Raw genomic sequence first — 21177 nt, 5'->3', positions numbered from 1 at the left:
TTATTTTATTTTATTTTATTTTATTTTATTTTATTTTATTTTATTTTATTTTATTTTATTTTATTTTATTTTATTTTATTTTAAATTATTTTATTTTATTTTATTTTATTTTATTTTATTTTATTTTATTTTATTTTATTTTTTACTTTTTTGGAAGACCATGAGGTTGAGTTAATAATGACCAAACCTTCCTTTTCATTATTATATAATTTTTCAAATAATAAGAAAAATTATGAAAAAAATATATTATTAATTCTCCTTCAAAAACAGCAATTGCAGAATATCATATATATATAAATATATATATGATATTCTGCTATTGTTGTATTGCTATGTTGTGGTAATTCACTGTTCCTTTAATAGACAAATGATTTTATCATCTTCTTTTACACATCCACAGCTGCATGATGAAATACACATATACACATACCTTTAAAGCGAGGGGGACACATCTCCCGCGTGTTCTACGGCCGATGCACACAGGGCCTCAGAGAGCAGGGTTAGAGGAATGGGATGATCCCTCATAAGCTGGAGCTCGGCTGTGGTTCACTGTGTCTTTGATGTGAGGAGCTCATGAAGGTCTGCTGCTGCACGCCTCATGTCCTGGGGAAGAGTTCAGGAAGCTTTATTGAGGAGGCCATTGGGAAAACAACATTTTTCAGAGGCCTGGCGCGGAGGAAATGTGCCCCTGCTGAGGAGATTTTCTTTGGGAAAACAACTGTCGGGCTCAATTATTCTTTGACATTGGCTTTGCAATTAAATAGCATGTATGAGTCAGAGATGCATTTTGTTTTGGTTTTGCAACGTGACCTCATTTGTTTTCATTGCTGTAGGGTTGCATGTATTTGATGCTGTGATGGAAAAGTATATGTTACTGAAGTTGTGCATAAGAAGGCTTTACATATAAAATTGTCTCCACTTTATGTATGAAAGCATCTGAGATCACCAGGGATTTGCTGTGGTTTGTTTGCTGAAATTAAAACGGGAACATAGTAACTGCTGATTTTTGAACAGAACAGCATAACTGACACCTAAAAATAAGATATGATAGATGAAGAGCGTGTCGCCTCCCACTGTGTTCAAGGCTTTGGACTCCCATGGGCGGCAATATTCTCAGATGCTGAATATTAGCTGTATTTATATTGACTGCATGTGGCCTCATATGACGTGAGAGTGACATAAGCCGCTTATGCCTCACGACCTGCAAGACGGGAAAACGGCAAGAAAAAATGAAGCTAATATTCCTCTCCATCACACCCCATTATGTAATATAGCCCACACACACAGACGCACGCACAAAATAATTTAGAGCCGAGTCACACACCTCAAGGGAAGTGGTGATGTTACCGATTCATAAAAGTGACATTTTAATCAAACACCATGGGGCATCGTTGTCTATTTATTCGTTACCTATGTGAAACGTTAGAAAACGTTGAGTTCGATGAATCATTGTATGACCTTGGGAACCTCTTTAAGGAGACAAATGATTTCTGCTGCTGTACCAACGTCACTAATCTTCATTTTAAATATAGTCCACCCAGAAATTTAATTCTGTCATTTACTCCCCCTCATGTTGTTCCAAATCTGTATGACTTACTTTCCTCTGTGGAACACAAAAGAAGATATTGTGAAGAATGTTGGTAAACAGAAACTTTTGTGTACTATTGACCTACATAGTATATACAAAAAACACTATGGAAGTCAATGGGATCCGAAACGGTTTTGTTACCAACATTCTTTTTTTCTTTTTTCTTCTGTTGAACAGAAAAGAAGATATTGTGAAGAATGTTGGTAACCAAACTTTTTCAGTCCTATTGACTTCCATATGCTAGACCAAAAATACTATGGAGGTCAATGGGAACCTGAAACCTGTTGGTTACCAACATTCAAGCTTTCATCTGTGACACAAAAAAAGAAGATATTTTTAAAAGTCAATGGGATCCAAAAATCTAAAATATTGGGAAGAATGTTGGAAACCAAACAGTTTTGGGTCCCAGTGACTTCCATAGGATAGACCAAAAATACTATGGAAGTCAATGGAACCTGAAACCGTTTGGTTACCAACATTCATTATTTCTTCTCTGTAACATGAAAGAATATACAGTAGTCAACATTTGAAGTGGATAAAAACCTTTCATCAAAGTTGTCTTAAACCTAAACCAAAATGCGTTCTTGTCTTAGGACAACTTTGATTAACTTTTTTGATCCACTTCGAATGTTGACTATGTATTTTGAAGAATGATGGTGACCAAACAGTTTTGGGTTCCATTGATTTTCATAGTATTTTTGTCTGTACTGTGGAAGTCAATAGGACCCAAAACCATTTGGTTACCAACATTCTTCAAAATATCTTCATACAGGTTTGGAATGACACGAGGGTGAGTAAATAAGATAATATTACTTTTGGGTGGACTATCCTTTTAATCCAAGCAAGCATATTTCGTTTTGTTTGCTTTCTGTAGATCAGATTTTGTGGAGAGTGTTGACTATGCCTGTTTGTTATTGCAAATGTCTTGTGATGCATTATGGTTAGTAAGAGATTAACAGAAGTGTAGCATTTCAGGCATCCTGGAACAAAGATTTTCAGAGGGACAGGAAAAAAAAGCCAGACTCAATCAGCAACACCTTGATTCCATCTGCCAGCCTCACAATTAATGCTCCAGCTGGGAAACTCTACCCGTCCATCGTTCCCTCTAATTCCGCTTCTGTCTCAGTGTCTCGTTCCGTCTTCTCCTGAGACATGCTCGGGGTAGGATGCAGTGGTGGATGATGGGAAAACAGCTCAGCGGGCCAGTCACTATTTAGCGCCGCCTCTCTGCGTAACTTTCCCGCTGAGCTGTCAACCACCCCGGCTCCCTCGTGCCTCTAACAAGCTGCTAAACTCTGTCCCACATCCCTGCGGAGAGCCCACCTGAACATGGCGGCCGTGCCGCTCCCCGTGAGGATGTTTTATTCGATTCACAGCAGAGGAAAACCTGATTTAGCTCAACTGGTGGGTGGAGAGCAACAGCGTTTCCTAAGAGAATCAAGTGCTTTTAATTATGGTTTCTTCGATTACAGCTCCTGTTCACCTTGCTTTAGATAATATAAGTGTATAATTCGTTCATTTTCTTCCATGTTGTCTTTCTATTATTCAAATAACAGTGAATTAGACTGTTGGTTTAAATAGGCTGTTGAGTAAAATAGGGAGATGCTATTGTTGCTGTCTATTTTTTATTTTTTTAAGGAACTTTAGGAGATACATTTCAAAAGATACCTGACTAAGAACACTAATAAGGCTCCTGGGGTATAAAAGAGCAAGACTGAGAAATAAAATATTGTCTCTGGGTTGCCCAGCATGCTCATTTTAGATGTACTCTTGAAAGTGCTTGTTATTTTTGGTTTGGTTGAATGTCAGAATTAAAATAGGTGCATATATTTTAGCTGTACCATTTGCTTTGTTTTAGGGTAGGTTGTTTACCACTTTCAAGCTGTGTTTACAGTGCCATGAATAACCTCCATCCCAGACTCGATTTCCTCTGCTGTCCCTGTAGGTTCGACTGATCGCATTTACTCCCCTTGACTAGAAGCAAATGGTCCGATCCTCTCCCTCTCATATCGCGGACAGTGGTTCGTCCCTCTGGGTCAGTCATTAATAATGTGCAAGATGAGTCACCTGCAGCTGAGAGGGAACTGGCCCATAAACGCCTGGGCAACAAGACTGTCAAAAACTAACCAATCCTTTCTAATATATGACTACGGCTAGGCTCAACCAACACATTTCCCCATATCATTAATTAAGGGAATTAAGGTAAAGGAAATATTTATATAAATGTCTCCACTGTCTGTGGCTGCAGCTGATAGACCATTAATCAGTCTCAGGCCTTTGTGTAGAGAGATCAGCATCATGGACAGGATCTTAAAGCCGAGCTTAAATTAGACTGGCCTTGAAGGACGCAGACTGTACTTTCCTGGTGAAGAGTCTAATTTTATTGTTCGCCTAACCGACAGAATGACGGGCTGTCAGTCATTCTAAATAAGGATTGGAAAATCCATTTGTAATGTAATATAATCAGCATTCAGCTTTTGTTTAACACCCTCTGAAATGAATGATCTTCGCTTTATGCAAAAATCCTGTTGAAATAGTATGCTCAAAGTATCTAGAATCAGAATATGCCTCTGTTTTTACCCCATCCAGCAATAAAAAAGGTTTCTTTGATATAAACCTGTTCAGTTTCCCCAGGCTAACACCAAACTGGCTATTAATCAGTTACACACACGTCTGCAGGGCTTTTTCCCAGGCGTTCCGTTTTATTAAAGCTCGGGATGAAAGAAGGACTTTCGCCTCAGTTCTTTGATGAAATGCTGAGGGGTCACGGGGCAGGAGAATTCAACATTATCTCTTTACATTATTCCATTAACTTTCATTCCAGTCAGATATTTATTAACGTGAGAGCGATAAGAGCTTCATAGTGAGGATTTTTCATCTAGACTTAAGGCAAAAGGGCCGCAGGGCATTCTGTCTTAAGTCGAAGAAGTTTCTTTGACCTATTCCTCGACCTCCTTGAGGGATTTTCCTTTGTTGTTTCCTTTCTTGTGTGTTGTTTTGTTTTAACACTTCATGTATGTGGTGTCAGTGCTGTGCTTTTGACTGGGCTACTATTAATACAGAGAGGTGATTGTTTGAGCTTCTGTATCTCTGCTGCCCCTCACAGGACAGAAGCTGCAACTGCAATTTTTTTTTTTTTTCTTTACTCTACCCCCTTCTCTCTCCCTCTCTTATTTGTGTGTGTGGGTATGTTCAGAATATGACTCAGCATGTCTCTTTATGGTCATTAAATCATGTCTGTCTGTTCGGAGTAAGTGGGTTATATCAGACTCTAGTACTCTAGTGAGGAATCATTCCTATTGCACACATACTATTAACCCATATACCTGCAACGCACAAATCCACTTATGGACTCAGAGGGGTAAACAGCAAATCAAAATGAAATCTTAAAGCTTGCCTTAAAATTGTATTAGTTTAAGTTTGAACTGTGTATTGATTCACGTCAGATTGTACACAGCTGTTTTGTACTATATTTATGTTTTATGAATGAAGTACATAAATCATGTGGGTTGCTTGAGTTAAGGTACAGTTATCATGATCAAATATTATTCCAGTATAAAGTTATGTTTGAGCCGAGAACATTTGCTGACTTGAGTTTCGTTCTGACCGGATCAATGAATCAGTGAGTCATTACCTTCTGCAATCATAACAGTGGAAGTCACAAATGAATCATCCAGTGTGATTTGTGAATCAATCTGGTAATTGAATCTGACAACATAGAGTGCTTTATTTTAAGGAGGAACATGTTTTGTGGAACAGAATAGTGAAGTACATTTGAAGTACAAAATAAAAATAATCTTAATAAAATAGTTTCATCCATATATAAACATTTGCTGAAATTGTACTCCCCCTTAGGCCTTCCCAGATGAGTTTGTCTCTTAATCAAAACAGATTTGGAGAAATTTAGCATTGCATTACTTGCTCACCAATGGATGGATCCTCTGCAAGATGTTAATTAATGGCCTGGATTTGTGTGGATTATTATTGTAATGTTTTTATCAACTGTTTGGACTCTCATTCTGACGGCACCCATTCACTGCAGAGGATCCACTGGTGAGCAAGTGATGTAATGCTAAATTTCTCCAAATCTGAACTATTCCTTTCAGTACTGATACTTAAAATATGTATCATGTAAATACTTAGTTGTTGTCCACTATATTGGTTTGTATGCTGTTGTGAGTGGTTACCAGTATGTGTTCGCAAAGGTGTCTTGCTATTGTTTGCTCTCTAGGTATCGTCTTGCTCCGCCTTCAATATAGGGTCCATCATTTGTTTTATTATCTGACCGGTGAAAATATTGAATCATATGGTGCAGGACGATGCACTGGATTAGGGTTAGGAGTTTGGTCATGGCACTAAGTATGAGTAATAGTGAGGATATGCTTAGTAAGCACCATAAATAATGTATATTACTAACGGAGTGGAAGTCTAGTGCAAATATCTTATTAAAAAGTATTTGAAATGGAAAGATTGGTATATTTATAAATTCTGGTAAGGCACTCACATGGAGTAAACAGAGTGCAGAGAGAAACTACAAAGCGAGCTGATTATGGATTCCCTCAGCATGCCTTTTTTTTTGTAACATACCAGTATTTTTGTCCTCCTAAAAGTCATACAAACCCCAATGGCCTTGATAAAAAGTGTTCGAAGAGTTGAAGGAGCTCTACTTCTGAGAGAACGATGAGGGGAGCACATTTTGATGGATAACTCCAATATGCACTACACATCCAGGGATCAAATGGGCACATGAAAACGCCAGCAAAACGATAAAGAAATGTCTCGGCATGCCCAATAGGGAAGAGTAAAAACAGAGGGTCAGATTTGTTCATTTGTGTGCTTTTGTAGCTTAAGAGAGGGGGGAAAACAAGCGAGCCAGAGAAAAGGCAGCGGATTAGACACACACACACTCGCACTCAGTGTGATTATAAATCAAGTGTGTGTCAGGCTGCTCTCTATGATTCTGATGCAGCAGCAGAAATGCGGCTCCCGCTGCTCCTCTCTGACGGGACGTTTGCTTCAAGTGATCTGGAATGTTGGGGCGAATTAACATTGAAATGATTCTGCTGACAGTTTCACACTATCTGCTGCACATTCCCTCACAAACAGGCTGTGTGAATCCTAATGACATGCCAAGCAAACCTCCCAAATACCCTCTGGATATGGTTTGAAGTCATATGAATGCATAAGAGCGAGGAGCTTACCATGAACTCGCATTAGATGGCCACATATAGCGATGTGCATGTATGTGTGTGTTTGTACGCTCACCGAATCACAGCAGGCAGAGAAAAAACTGTATAGGCACAAGCAAACACAAATACATACGGGAAGCATTCAACAACGAATTTCACTTCAAGAAATGCAAAACGTCTAAGTCCATTGTGTATTGAATACTTTCTCTACAGGTATGTTGTATCATATTACATACTGAGCACAGCAATATGCAATTATGGGAATAATGTATCATATTAACTGAAATATACACACTACCGTTCAAAATTTTTGATTGGTAAGACATTTAATGTATTCAAAAGAAGTCTGCATTTATTAGATCTAAAATACAGCAAAAACAGTAAAATTGTAACTTGTGTGTGTGTGAGTGCATTTTTGTGACAAATGAGGACATACATTTGTATAATGACAAAGGTATGACATAGGTATTACAAGGAGAAGGTGACTTTTCAGGACATTACCCCATGTCCCCACTTTTCAAAACGCTTATAAATCACACAGAATGGAGTGTATTGAAAATCTGAAATAGCACAAAGTCACCTGTAAGGGGTAGGTTTAGGGGTAGGGTTGGTAAAGGGCAATAGAATATACGTGTGTATGTGTGTGTGTGTGTGTGTGTGTGTGTGTGTGTGTTTTCTCCCAGCTAGTTGCCAAGGCAATATTTACTCATTATAACTTAGTTTAATTAAAGGTTTAGTACTTGATGTACTAAAATAACTACAATTTAAACTGAAATAAAAGTAATACAAATCTATAGAGACATATTTTTTTTTAAATCTATATAGACATATTTTAAAAATATATATACCAAAAATGACTATTAAAACTTAATAAAAATAAAAACTATAACATTATCCCCATACTAAAATAATACTGGGACTAATTTAAAATAATAGCAGATACTGTAGTAACTTTGCAATATTTAGTAAATGAGATTGTGTTCCATTCTGAACATATGCTTGATACGTATATTTATGTTTTATGTCTCTTTTATGTTTATTAGGGATGGTGACACTTTTGTGTGCAACTGCATTGTGTTAAAGCCTAATTTGATATTTTGAGAATGAATGTGCCTAAATGCATATACTGACCAATTTAATGGTAGAAGAACATAGTAAATACATCAGTTAGTTTTACCCATAATTTGATATCATAAACACTATTACTTTCTTTTCTTTTTTATTTGAATCTCACTTTTATTTCCTCAGATCTATAGGTTCCTTTCCCCTCTAAAGACTTTACTATCGCTGATCAGGGAAAGTATTTAGGTGGGTCAGCTTCTGTTGATTTTTGCTGGTTCAGCATCTGTGGTTCACAGCCGCTTTGCTTTGGGAGTTCAGTTTCCCTCCTTCTCCTTCCCTTCTTTAATGTAAGGCCAGTTGTTAATTGAAAATGAAGCACCACTTTACACTACGGTGTAATTACGCCTGTTTGGAAGAGAAACAGATCAGGCATGTTGCTTATTAGCTAACCTGAGAAAATTAGACCACACCAGTAAATGGGCAACAAAACAGATTGGGTTGCGCTACAGATATTACATTATTCCCAGCTGTGTGATGATATGAACTAATGTAAGCGTCTTCTGTTTTTGAAACATATGGATAGTATTATGAGAGCATATGCGCCTACAATTTGCTTTAAATAAAAACTGATAGGTTCACTGATACATTTTCATGGCCCTGTCATGTATTGATGAGTTTTAAACATGGAAATAATATTTGTTTCTTTTTATTGCAATATAGTTTGTAGAATTGTATTATTTGAATATTTTTTGCATTGATTTTTTATTATTATTTATTTTATTTGTTTACACCAATCAGACATTTCATACAAACCATGTTTTTGTAAGTATATTTTTTAATAAATATAAAAATATTTATAACGTTTATTTTTTACATTAAAAAAATAGTTAGCTAGTCCAACACTTTTTACAAGACTGAGGCTATTTTGGGAAAAACACTAAAATGCAGTGTCACTTTTATTGTTATATATTATTAAACCATTATTTTTTTAATTATTCCTTTACTTTTATATTTTATTTATCTATTTATGTATTTATTTATTACTTGTTTACTATATTTTTTGGGGAATATTTTATACGTATAAAATATTATAAAATGTATTTTTTTTTTCATAAAAGATCGTTAATTAGTCCAGTGTGTGTTGTATATATAGCACAGTAACATATCACTTTTATTTTATTATTATATTATTTTTCTGTTATTATACTATTATTTAAATTTTTCAATTGTTGTCATTAATCAGAATGAGCCATGTTTTTGGGGGAATAATTTTAACCTTTTTTTTTTCTTTCTTTAAACCAATTAAAAAATTGGTTAGTTAGAAATTAGAAAGCAAGTTAGGTTTTTATTTATTTTATTAGAAAGCAAGTTAGGTAATAGATTTCTATTATTTCTATGTTTTGTGGAAGAATATTCATTTACCAATTATACAAAATATAGAGTGAAATTGCCACAACATTAGTTGAACTAAAATTCTTAGAATAATCCAATTTTGATTAACTCAAGAATTATCTCTTTTTAACCAAAAACGCAAGTGTCGTAAACTTTGCTGTTTTATTTCCGACAGTGTGAAGTGTCTTCGTGCTCTGCAGAGCCCGTTTTGATTGCGCAAATGGTTCTCATATTTCTGAGAAGCAGAGAGGTGGACACATTATGATTAGGTGCCGTGATGATGGGCCCTTCTGGCCGGCAGAGGGGCAAGATCTCTCTGCTTGGCTAAATAGCAGATTTATGAAGCGTCCTTTCAAAGAGCCCTGTGCAGGTGAACAGAGGCCGTTACAGTGCAGCTCCTCCATTAGACGGCCATTAGAGTCTGTCTCACACCTAATGAAGTGCAGTAGGTTGCTATCATACAGATTCAGCACTTTGAGTTAAACAGCCACAATGGAACGGAAACTACTGATATTGACTTGCACTGTAGTTTGTTTAACTAGTTAAGTGCCCCTATTATGGATTTTTTTTAATTACCTTTCATGCAGTGTGTAATACAGCTCTAAGTGAATGAAAACATCCTGCAAAGTTTTAAATCTGAAAGTGCATAAAATTATTGTCTCCCAAAAGAAAGAGTCGACTCTGAATCATTGAAACGAGTCGTTTTTAAAACGAACGAATCCCAAGCATGTTGACGTCAACATGAAACATTAGCATATTGCCCACCCACTTGTTGGTCTTTTCGCGTTGGTCTGAATGAAAATGCAAATTCATTCTTTGCCACTAGGTGCCGCTTTTGGAGTGGTAAAAATAGCTATTTCCCCGGTAAACAAAGCAGCACTGCGTTCACAAACGCTGCTTTATCAGGCATTAGTACAGCAAAATCCCTTTAAGATGCTATAATCTTTGATTACAGGCATGATAAAATGAAAATGAGACCAGTCGACCAATAACCGCAGATTAGCATCACGCAAAGGAGGGGTTTGGAAAAATGAATCGTTGAGCGAATCGTTTGGGAGTCGTTGAGCAAATAAGGTAACAAATAAATGCATATTATAAGACAATGAAAGTGTTTTTTGACCTTGTATGCATGTCAACCTGTTGTTGGGGACTCCCAAAACCAAAATATGAACTCTCAAAGGTTCACAGACCATTCCAAAAATGGCGGATGGCTTACGTATCGCGAACAGTCGCTAATGAGGCATCTATGTATATTTATATCTATCTATCTATGGTAATACAGATAGAATGAATGGTATCCATGGCATACAGTACATCATGTTTCAGAAAAAGGAAATTTGAAGGAAAAAGAACAATTTTACTGCTGATATAGACATGCACACTGTTTTAAAATGTAATTTAAGTTCAGGAAGATTTTTAAAAAAAAACATTTAATGTAATCACCTGCAGGTGGATATGAGATTAGATAATGTTCCTCACAATAAATCAGAAAGACAGAACAGTATATGAGAACATCTCAACCTGCTGCCTGCAGTATGTGTGATCCAGTGCTGTAGGCTGTGCATTCTACTGCAGGAGATGATGACACATCTTTTTTTTTATGTGAATGTGGAAATGGATACTGCAAAACCAAAAACAAATGTTATATAATGCATGAAATGCACATGCATATATGGTTGATTTATTATGGAGGTTATTATAATCCCAAAAGTAACTGTTACACAACCGTTTTTTATTATTATTATTAATAATAATAATTTACGTTTTATTTTTTTAGGGTTAGTAAGATACACACATACATATACTTCATATATATTTAGTAAGGATGCATTAAAATGAGCAAAAAGTCATATTAAAGACAGTAATGTCTGTAATCTATTTTATAATCTTCAGTAATATCAGCAAATACTTTATAATGTTACAAAAAACATATTTAAATAAACGCTGTTCTTTTTTTAAAAAAATGAACACGGTTTCCACAAAAGAAGGATATGAAGCAGGACAACACTGATAATAATAATAATAATACATGTTTCTTGAGCAGTAGGCCTAAATCGGCATTGTGGAATGATTTCTGAAGGATCATGTGACACTGAAGACTGGAGTAATGACTGTTGAAAATTCAGCTCTGCATCACAGGAATATATTACATTTTTTAAATATTTACAGTATTTTTATCAAACAAACACAGTGTCCCGAGAGCAAAAGAGACTTTTTTTTTCTTTCCAATGCAACACCAAACTTCTAAATGGTAGTGTATAAGTTTGGACACACTTGGACTGAAATGGTTTCTCATGTTTCGAATAACTTCTTGATAAAAGGCTTATGCTTATATATATAAATTAAAAAACATTTAATAAAACTTTTATTACTTGTTATTACTTTTTCACTTAATTTAAATTTTGTTATCTTGATGGTCATTGCCTCTGCTCGTTTTGCAAGGCCTAATGAGTGTTGTTCTCATTTCACTAGCCTATAGCTCAAGCTGTTTTTTCTAACTACATGAAAAAACAAAGTGTGCCTCCAGCTCTTTTCTCTGAAGTGCTCTACAGTTTTCAATGTGTAGATTGTGAGCTCCCACTCCCAGTGGACATGGAGATAAACTGAGTGCAATTTTGGGTTACTCTTAGAAAGTATCTGTGCCAGCTTGTCCGGCTTCTCTGTTTCTTTACTCAAAGCAGATCCATTACTACAATATTGTTAATCCACTGGAGCTCTTGCCACACTGCAGATGCCCAGGCAGAACTACATTCGACTCTCAGACACTCAAATCGGCTTATAAACAACTCGAGAGCTATGAGGACTTTTAGGATGTTCTCTAAATGCTATAAAATGTAGCAAGAAATCAAGTTTTCGACCACAAATTCAACAACTGCCCCGTTCTGCTGCTTCATGCTCCACAAGGAAATTAGGCAACCTCTCCTGCTCCACTTCTCACCTGGGCTGTGGTTATTTCACGCTGTAACTTCCTCCTCTTTCCACCTGCGTCTTGTCATATTTCGCCTCAAGCACATCCAAACACTGCTGCTTGACTTTTTTTGACCTCTTGAATTCCCTCATGATGCATTTCGGCTTGGGTCTACAGTGGCTGCCAATAACTCTGAATAAAATTCAAGACACACTCATTCTTGGCATACAGTGCTGGACTTCCACTGCCCTCATCAAACCACGCTCACCCTGCCAGGCTGCAGCGATCAGTCACTACCAGTTTGCCAAGCTCCTTGTTTCTCTACATAACGTTTTCCCTCTTGTCCAGATCCAGATTTTCCATCCTTGTTATTATCCTCATTATTTCAACCACAGAATTGTATAATAAAGTATTCAGTTTTTCTTTCATTTCAAGTGTTACTTATTAATGGACAAATGTTTCGGCTAATAAAAGAAGCTGCAGTTATTACACTACACTAAAAGTATAAGTAGCATAATTGTTCACCATGCAGCTGTACTGTTATGTGCTTGGCACTAGACAGATAAAACATTGTACTTGTTCTAGCCTGTGTTTGTGTACACAAACAAACAAGCATCACACCTTAATTGATAACTAACAGATGAAGCCATGGATAATTGAATGGTTTTTAAAAAACTAGTCCCTAAATCAGTGTGTAGTTTCATCAGACCGCCAGCAGATGGCAGCAGAAGTTAAGTCGTGACTCTTCATTCTCCCAGAACCAAATTAATATTAACTACATTAAAATAAACACACACACAAAAACAAAAAAATCAACAGTGATTCATATTTTTATTTGGAGCTATGCCTCTTTATATATTTACTTGGATATGAGATCAGGGAGATGTTAAAAAACGGGAAAAAAAATAATAAAGGGAAAGATATTTTGAGGGGAAAAAATGTTGATATAAATTATTTTCCTTTTTTATTTTAGATTATTTTCCCTTTTTTAAGAGAAAAAGCAATCAGTCAAAAATAACATATACCTAAAAAACAGATGGCTTTTTTTTAATGATTTAAGTGTGTATTTAAAGTATAATGAAATATATGAAGTAAAGTGTTTATTTTGTTTTGTTTTTAAGTAAATTCAGGTTTATTGGGTCATTTCTTTTCCTAGTCATCTCAATGGCAAAACCCTATCTCAATGTCATTTGGGGCTTGTTGGGCCAGTATAGGTTCATCATTCTGGTCTAGAGATGAATGATTATGATCTACTAATGCAGAATTATCTTTTTGTGAATATAAATGTGCCAGATTTATAGTGTTAGTGTTTCAACTCTATTAGACAATGACTGGCACCATCAAAACATTCTAATAATTGGGGATATTAGAGCATGAATGTAAAATGTAAATATTTGTATTATTGATTATTAATAATTGAAAGAAACCAAGATGTCAAACACCTGTGTTGAAAGCAGGGGTGTAGTCCATCATTTCAGAAGTGAGGGGGACAGAATGTCAAGTGTAATGACATTCTGTTCTATTCTACGATCCATGGAAAGAAATAAAGACACACATTGCCCCATGACAAAAAAAGTGAGGGGGATGAATGTGTATATACGTCCCCTGTTTATTCTACACTCTTAAAAATAAAGGTGCTTCACGATGCCGTAGAAGAACCTTTTTGTCTAAATGGTGCCATAAAGAACCTTTAATATCTGAAGAACCTTTCTGTTTCACAAAAGGTTCTTTGTGGCGAAATAAGGTTCTTCAGATTATAAAGAGGTAAGAAAGAGATGGTTCTTTAGAGAACCTTTGACTGAATGGTTCTTTGGGGAACCAAAAATGGTTCTTCTATGGCATCGCTTGAAGAACCTTTTGAAGCACCTTTATTTTTAAGAGTGTATGCCCAAAATGTTGCCTCTGGTTAGAATTTTGCCATTGGCAGATTTTTATTACAAATTATGTTATGGTACGGTAAAGCAAACCGAGGTTAAAGTTGAATTTAAAATGTACTTGAATTTCAGAATGTCTTAGTATTGGTTTGCTCCTATTTGCTGTAGCATCTGACCTTTCACACAAAGGAATTCACATGATAGTGTCACAAATGTGCTTGTTTGAGATGAGCCACCTAGTAAAAATACAATTGTTCAAAATCCCCAAACCTCCTCCAATATCCAATTCAAATGTTTGAATCATTTTTTTTTTTTTAATGTCCACTCAGACCCCTCATGGACCCCACTAAAGTCATCTTTGCAGTTATTGTTTGTTTTTTTTGTTTGTTTTTATTATATTTAAAAGGGACAGTACACATTAATTAACATGAGTAAACAAGTCTACTATGTCAATGTGCCAGATTTAGTCATTCAGGCTCATTTTCATCTGCAGTCCCTGGATGTCCATGCTCTCAACCCAGCATGTCTTTTTATGCCATTTTATACATATTTGCACGTAGATAATTCGGTTTTAATGACTAAAGCATGAATGAGAGACTTGAATTACAAAGGGAGAATCTCATAATCATCACACGAGCTCTGTATTACTCAGGCCGATGAGTTCAAAAAATGAAAAACATCAGATACGGCGTTATGGATTGATACAAATAGTCGCGCGCGCTGAATTAATGTGTTACTATTTTTAGCACGCCAGTGTTTCCAGGGGAAACCTAATGACGCAATGACGTCAATGCAGGTCAATAGCTGACTGGAGGAACTGAGCGCTTCCGTTAGATTTTGCAGTATCTTCTGAAACATAGAGGGATTTTTGATGCATTCTACATGTCGACATCAGAAAGCTTAAGTGCATAACGTACAGCAGCGTCACCGCGGCTGTAGTAATCCTCGCGCACAATGAGTGTAAGAGTGGGGCTTTTTCTCCTTCTGCTGGACTGTAACGTGGAGTAATGGTGTCTATAGGAGGAAGACCAGGCAGCTTTTGCTTTTTCTCCACCTGAAAGCTCATGCATTGACTGATGGGATTCACTGGGTGAGATTTACTCCGTTCTGCTGCCATCAATGCAGAACATTTTTTTATTTTTTGTTTGTTTTTTGAGAACAACCAGAAGCGTCTACGATCGGGGGGAAAAAAGGGTATTTTAATTTTTCATAAATCATAGTCTAGGGTTGATGCTCCAAGGTTCGGAGAATATCAGTTAGTAGTGTAATCCAATATTCATATTCATGAGGTACGCTGTTAAACTCAATGTAATGCATGACAGAATGCGAGTTAGTTGCTGTGAGTGCACGTGATGCGAATGATGAGGACACAGGCAGGTATACAAACATGTATGGTGATATATAAGAATATGATGCCTGTACATTTTTCTTTTGAATATTTTATTAAGCGTGCGTGCATAATGCCATTCCGTGCACATTTAATGCATCTGCAGCTTTTATTCTTACTATGTTCAAGTATAATTATCATCTGACCCTGATGGAGCAGCCAACAGATGCTTGTGAACGCAAAATTGTGCACTATTGGGAACAGATCGTGTGCATGGCTTTACATGCGTGTTGGAGGCGTGTAATAGTATCTGCTGCTGTCATTCAGATGTGGGTGCTGGAAAACAGGGGTTTTGCGTTATTTTCCTCGTTTGTTCTCATATGTAGGGCGTTACCGACGGGTTCAGCACCACGGACAGTTCCCTGACACTCCGGCACATACACACACTCCATCAGTTACACACGCTGACACAGAGTGAGTAATTCTCATCATGCAACATCACATTCATAGCTTAAATAAGAATGAAAAGATATTGCTCGTTCATATGCAGACTAAAGGCAAAGTCAAACAGTCAATCACTGCTTCCCAATCATATGATATATATATGCATACTTAGTGCTGTCAAACGATTAATAAAAAGTTTATAAAAATAAAAGTTTTTGTTTACATAATATATGTGTGTGTGTGTACTGTGTATATTTATTATGTATATACACATACACTCACATACACTCACATGCAGCATATATTTTGGAAATATTTACATGCATACACATTTATATATTTATATTCTTATATTTTATATTATATATAAATATATTTAATATATAAACAACATATTTTTCTTAAATATATACATGCATGTGTTTGCATTTATATATACATAATAAATATACACAGCGCACACACATATATTATGTAAACAAAAACTTTTATTTTGGATGTGATTAATCACGATTAATCGCGATTAATCGTTTGACAGCACTAATTATAATTAACTTCTATAAATCTTGGTGGAATAATGAAATAGATGAGAAATGTAATTTTGCACCTTTCAGGGAAGTAAAAGTAGTTATTCTTGCAAAATTGCACTGAAAACCCTTTCAAATAAACAACCTGCTTAACTGCAGCCATGCATTTTAAAAGCTGTGCCAAAGTTCATTGTGTGTTTTTGGCTCGTGATTGTTGATTTGAATTGAATTACTGGTGAACAAAAAATTAGTTGTAAGTCTGAAAACATAATGTTTCATAAAAATTAAATTAAATATTGTGACAAGTTAAATGTGTGTATTCCTTATTATATATGTGTATAATGGATGAAAAAGTACAATGTGCATATATATGATGTATCACGTGTACTAGTATAATGTAATGCATCTCTGTATTCATATTTGAGTAAGGCCATAATGTGATCGTGAGAGAGAGAGAGAGAATATGCACAAACACACACTATCAAAAAAAAACATCGTCATAAAAGCAAATGGACAAATAATTTTAATCATCAAATCACAGATTTTTCTACTACATAAATATTAAGGCCTGATCTACAGTAGTAGTGTTTCTCAGCAGAATTAGATTCACACACCTCTGTTACACCACGCCTGGGAAATCAGCTAAACAACCTGTTTTAATGTAGTCTTTATTATTAGGTATTTAAAAAGAGAGAAGTTATCTTTGGATGCTCTTTAATCATAGCACAACAAGTGTCCACCATTCACACTCTACTGAAAGTCCATCATGCTTTAGTTTGACCGTTGTATGTAATTGATGTAAATGAACCTTCCCTTTATTTCACTCTGTATATTTGATCAATAATCAAATGCCAGCTGATCATACAGTATTCTGTTCATACAGATCTACCAGAGTGTTTCAGTCTTAGCTAGTGTAACTTGGATCAGTACATCTGAGACTATATGGAGACTCAGTTTTGATTTGGAAACATTTGGAAATGGCCCGAATGTAAATTTTAATGCTGGAAAACAGAGATTGTATGCAAAGTTTTGTAAATATATATGAATATATAAGCGTTGCCCAGCAAGATGCGGTCAGATACCGTATCTATAGTAACTATAGTAAAGTATCTAAAGTATTTTGGAGTAATAATGTTAAACAAAAATAGAGACGGCAAGAACCCTAATAAAAGGCAGTTTATGCATATAGCAGATGTTTTTATCCAAAGTGACTTCAAGTTATTTTATCAGACACAGAAAAGTCATAAGCCTTAACATGTGGCATTAAATACATTTTTAACCTTTTTTTTTATTTTTTTATTTTTACATATGTTACTAACCTGAAGGATACCTAAAAAATTGCAAGTAATGAAAGTGTAAACACTTTTCTTTGGTGTGATAAGCCATGCTCTTAAAAATAAAGGTTTCTAAAGCAGGTTTTCGGAGCGATGGCATAGAAGAACCAGTTTTGGTTCCTCAATGATCCTTTCAGTGAACAGTTCTTAAAAGATCCATTTTTTTCTTAGTGTGAAGACCATTTTAATAATCTGAAGAACCTTTTATCACTATAAAGAACCTTTTGTGTGGTGGAAAGTTTCTGTTTCTTCTTCATGGAACCATCAATACCAATAAAGAGTCTTTATTTTTAATAATGTAAGCAGGTTACACTGTTGTTCCTTGATTATAGTCAGTGCTTCAGATACAAATCTTGTTAAACCCTTTTTTGTTTGAGAAAGCCCCTCATTCACATGGTTTGTTCTGTTGTTCTGTCATATGATGTAGTTATAGTAAAATATCCCAGTATTTATAGTATAAATGTCCCAATTTTCTCATCTTTTGTGCATACTGGTGAAAATAAAGACAACATTTCATACATAAATACTGTTTCTGGTTTTTAATATTGTCAGAAACATGCTTAGAATCACATAACCCTGCTGTTTTTAGTTTGCTTACAAGACAGGTTACACCTCCTTCATAAAGACCTCTAGAATAAGAATGTTGTCGCTTTTTATTTATTAACTTTTTTTTCTAGTGTGGTATTTAACCAAGTTATTGATTAGCAAAATACAAACCACGTTTCACAAGATAATGTTCTCTAAATGAGTTACACACCAGCACTGCATGTTTCCATTGCAATAGGGCTGCTTAATATGGTACAATTACGGCACACATTAATAATTTGTGCTTTTTGTGTTTCAGGTGAATTGACGACTAGTTTCACATCTGGTGCCTGCTCCTTTCCCTCTCTTCCTCTTCCTCTTCCTCTCTGTCTCTCGCTTGTCCTTCACGGGTCTTTTTGCGGTCTGGGCTTGCTGTTCCATAACTCACTAGTCAGGAAGCCCTTACCCCAAAAAGTATCTGTGTGGGGTCCTGACTCCTGACAATAGGATTTCATGTCTTCTTTCTCTTGGGACTGAGGGTTTGCTCTTTCTGACTCTTGATCTCTACTCTGGACATTTAAATATATGATAACACTATCTATCTATCTGTCTGTCTGTCTGTCTGTCTATGAGACATTTATACAGGATGTACAGTACACTTATAGGATATGTTCTTAGTAGGGGTGGAACGGTTCGCAGAAAAAAATCGAACCGTACGGTTCTCCACACACGGTTCGGCACGCGCTAGGACCGCGGTTCAACTTAAATCTGACAAGATTTGAGACCTGAACAGCACACGTTGATATCTGTGTTTAAGCTAAACTCGTTTAAGCTTTGCCAGTTTAAACATTTAAGAGCTAGAGGACGCGAGCTCGCGTGCGCAGTGAAAAGATTTGTGCATGCGCAAACCGCGCCTCAGAACATTAAACTTTCTCTGAAGTATTGTGTTTAAATGGACAAATTCACACAAAAATTATGTCAAAATGCCCGTCTTGGTAAGTATCCTATAGCAGACATAGCTGGCTGAACGTACTGTATCAGTGCATTCTCTTAAAGTGACAGCACTTTCTTAATATTAATCAAACAGCAACAACAAAGAAATCACTCCCTGCTCTTGATTGAATAGCTTTTGTAACTTTAATAAATATTAATCTTTAATTTATACAGTCAAATATGCAATGCTGTTTTACATTTCATTACTTTATTCAATTTCTGTTTATTTTATTTGTATCTTTACTCTATTGTATTTATTTGTGCTGTTGCTTGTAGTTAGATAGATTATTCTTATTTTCTTTATTTTTATTTGACAGTATAGTTTTTCCCTAGCACATACCGAACCCTACTGAAACTGTGACTCTAAAACTGTGATACAAACCGAACCGTGAGTAAGTTGGACCGTTCCACCCCTAGTTCTCTTAGACATCAAAACTTACTGTTGCCTTTGCTGATTTGGAGCATGTCTCTGTATGTTATGACAAAATCAGCCACATGGTGGTGCTATTGTCCTTGTAATAATAAGTTAAAGTAATTTTAATAACTTGTCCCATAACTTGGATAATAACTTGGATAATAGATCACATTGTGTCTAGCAGCTTTCTAAATCACAGTACTGTAGTGTTTCTGTGTGTGTGTGTGTGTGTGTGTGTGTGTGTGTGTGTGTGTGTGTGTAAATCTATTAAATCTTAAAGGCCTGTCATAGCAAGTGTATCCTCTGGTGCTTCATGCAAACAATGTTGTCTGTATGATAATTATTGTGTATTTTATATTTAAGGATTAAATAATTAGACAAAAATATTGTTGAAACAGGTTGTTTGACAGTAGGTAAAAGATTTATTGTGTAGGTATTTGGCATGTTTTTGGACATATTTGATCATGTATTTATTTGACCTATTACCAGCAGCTGGTCCCACCCACAAACCCACATGATTGGTTGAGCCAGATGGTGACATACTGGACAGCTCAGACAAAAAGTACAAAGTGTTCCTGCACATTAAACAGGCACGGGTATCCTCTGGTGCTTCATGCAAACAATGTTGTCTGTATGATAATTATTGTGTATTTTATATTTAAGGATTAAATAATTAGACAAAAATATTGTTGAAACAGGTTGTTTGACAGTAGGTAAAAGATTTATTGTGTAGGTATTTGGCATGTTTTTGGACATATTTGATCATGTATTTATTTGACCTATTACCAGCAGCTGGTCCCACCCACAAACCCACATGATTGGTTGAGCCAGATGGTGACATACTGGACAGCTCAGACAAAAAGTACAAAGTGTTCCTGCACATTAAACAGGCACGGACAGGATTGATTGATTGATTGATTATTGATTGATTGATTGATTGATTGATTGATTGATTGAAAAAAAATTAATTTCTAAATGTATTATTAGGAAGTATTTTTATTATATATGTAATATCTAAAAATGTTGTATAAAATATATTACATATTTAATATTTACAGTAAAAATATTCAGTGTTTTTTTAAAAGTCTATTTTAACATTTCACAACAGTTTAGATAAATAGTTTCCAGAAACCCAATTTTATAAACGCTTGCAGAGAGTTGGCTGCCTGAAATATTTACTCAGCATATGTTTAAAATTAGCTGCTTCTGATTTTGAAACTTTTTTTTCGCCAGTTATTTAGGGTTAACAAGGTCAAAATGATACTGAACTGACATGTGACATTGTGCTACTTTTTCAAGCAATGTTTACAATCCATGAGCTGTACCACGTCAAATTTGGTAATAAAGATTATGACATTTCTAAAGAAATAGCATAAATATTGTGAGTGATGGTAGTGATTTTGAAATGCTCACATGGTTCAACTGGAATAATGCGTGTGGTTGCTGGAACCCACAAACCTGGAGATAAGAGATAGCATACATTTACTGACTAAGACTGAGTAAGACCCCTGCTGGTAAATGCTGTAAACACACCAAAAGCATCTTTGTGTAAATATATATATATGTATGTATGTATGTATATATATGTGTGTGTGTGTG

This window comes from Sinocyclocheilus grahami, unplaced genomic scaffold (genome assembly GCF_001515645.1).
Source record: "Sinocyclocheilus grahami isolate Dianchi unplaced genomic scaffold, SAMN03320097.WGS_v1.1 scaffold22.1, whole genome shotgun sequence".
Taxonomy (NCBI): Eukaryota; Metazoa; Chordata; class Actinopteri; order Cypriniformes; family Cyprinidae; genus Sinocyclocheilus; species Sinocyclocheilus grahami.
The sequence above is the reverse complement of the archived record's forward strand: the minus strand, read 5'-3'. Positions refer to the sequence as shown.